Source organism: Sinocyclocheilus anshuiensis, unplaced genomic scaffold (assembly GCF_001515605.1).
Source record: "Sinocyclocheilus anshuiensis isolate Anshui unplaced genomic scaffold, SAMN03320099.WGS_v1.1 scaffold1372, whole genome shotgun sequence".
Lineage (NCBI taxonomy): Eukaryota > Metazoa > Chordata > Actinopteri > Cypriniformes > Cyprinidae > Sinocyclocheilus > Sinocyclocheilus anshuiensis.
Window position 1 is genome coordinate 566,906 of NW_015546103.1, and position 2,120 is coordinate 569,025.

Here is a 2,120-nt window from a genome sequence, read left to right on the forward strand (position 1 = left end):
AGTAATTTGAATGACATAAAGAAAAATGGGTAAAAAGTGTAAGAAATAAGAAAAGATTGAATTCAGGAGCAGGATAGATAATTGAGCATGAGAGAGAGAGAGCTTGTAGAGTGACCTGCAATAGGACTAGAGTTGGCGCTGACTAACAGAACCATACACAGAAGAAACTCCGCCCCTTCTCTCCCAGCCTATAACAGCCCACTATGGAGCCCGAGACCAGAAACAGATGAGTGTACTTCCACACCACTACTGCTCTGGACACCCTCTGGCTGTCTGTGTCGACCTGCTTTTAACCTCTCTGTACTGGATACTGTCTTTTTGGATACTTTTTCTCACTTCTTTGACACTTTTGCATGGATTACTGATTTAAAAATGCATTCCCAGCTGTTGTTGGATGAATTCAGCCATGGTAAGTTACCTGTTCTTACCTGACTCCACTTGTTTGAACCTTGCTGCTTAATTTGTAACACTTACTAATAAGGTGACTCTTATAAGACCGCTGACTAAGTTTCTCCTGGTGTCCTTCTCTCTCTGAGGACATGTAATATAGACACTGAATGTTTTGGGGCGATTTATGATGGCAGGTTGGGAAGGGTCCCAGAAACGGTGCACACGTACAGCTTCAGGATTTAGGAGTGACAGGAAGGTCCTGGCATGGCTCACTTGTGCATATAGCGAAGCTTCAAAACTCTCATAACCAGAAGTGCATCGGTGACCCCTAAACCAGCACAGTTACAATTTACTGCACAGCTTCACTGGAACATCATTACGTGAATAGATATAACCCCGAGTACACCGTAATGTAATTAAAGGGCGCACAAATCAACTATTTGGTAAGAAGAGCACTGATTCCCCAATAATACTCTAGACAGCATGTGCTCACAAGCAGTAAACAGAATGTGGTACGCAGGCGTCCAGCAAGGAGAGTCGTGAGAGGGTGTAGGAGGCTCATTGGACTGTAATAACTGGCTCACTGGATTATGTAAACTAGATCATGGAACATTCCTCTATGGCTTTTAGTTTTGATCAGTAGTTTCTCAGTGATGTCTGCGACAACTAAGATAAATTTCTCTGCAGGATGGAGTTGTCAATCATCTGAACGTTATGTAATTAACTGTGATGGTGTCAAGTTGTAGTGGTAGCCTGCTGGTTAATAATATGGGCTGTTTTCACAATGCTTGCAGGTTGACGCCAAGCAGCCGTGACCTAGGAACTATAGAGTGACTGGCCATTGTGCCCTTGATCAGCAACCCATGATTTCCCCCAAGGGATCTCCTGTACTGGAAGATGTTTTGAATAATAAAAGCATGGTAAATGGTGTGTAAATGCTTAAAACATTACACATTTATTTTGGTGTTGTGTTCATATTGTGAATAGATAATATTGGCTGTGTGATTTGTCTAAATAAGCTTCCAAAGGTGAAAAGGCCTCACGTGTGATTTCTATGAAATGTCGTCATTTTATAAATGTTAGGTTGTGAAAGTGGGTTGTGAGCATTTGTTTGTTTAAGACGGTCTGGTGACAGAGAGGGTAATAAACCTCAATGTTTGACGTGTGTGAGGGAATGACACACCTCAGCTGTTACCCAACACCTACTGTTCTCCTTCCACATGCTGCAGGTAGACACAAAGTCCACATTATCACACCACTAGCTTGTGTTTATATTTATCCTTATTCAAATGAATCCCTCTACAATCACAAAGGTTTGCATGGGTCATGCATGTGTTGTATGGGTTGATTTGGGCTTCTAGAGTGGCTGACCTATAAAACGTTAAGTGTGAAACAGGGCTGTGTGAAACTCTTACATCATACAATTTTAATAAGCAGTAATACTATACGTCTCCGGGTTGCACAACATTGTTACCGAGAAGGGTAACCTCTTAATATTTCCACATATACAGTTTGCACCTTATATTAGACTTGAATATTTATTATAGCCCCCCAAAAAATAACGTCTTGCAGAATGTACATTTTGCCCTTTTCCATACATTGACTAGAGTGCTCAAGCGGTGTTATTTTATTATCATTGATATACTATTCTAGTTTTTGTTAATATTTTGAATTTTTTTGTTAATATTTTGACATTTTCTGTTTTTATTTTAACTTTTGACTAGCCTAGT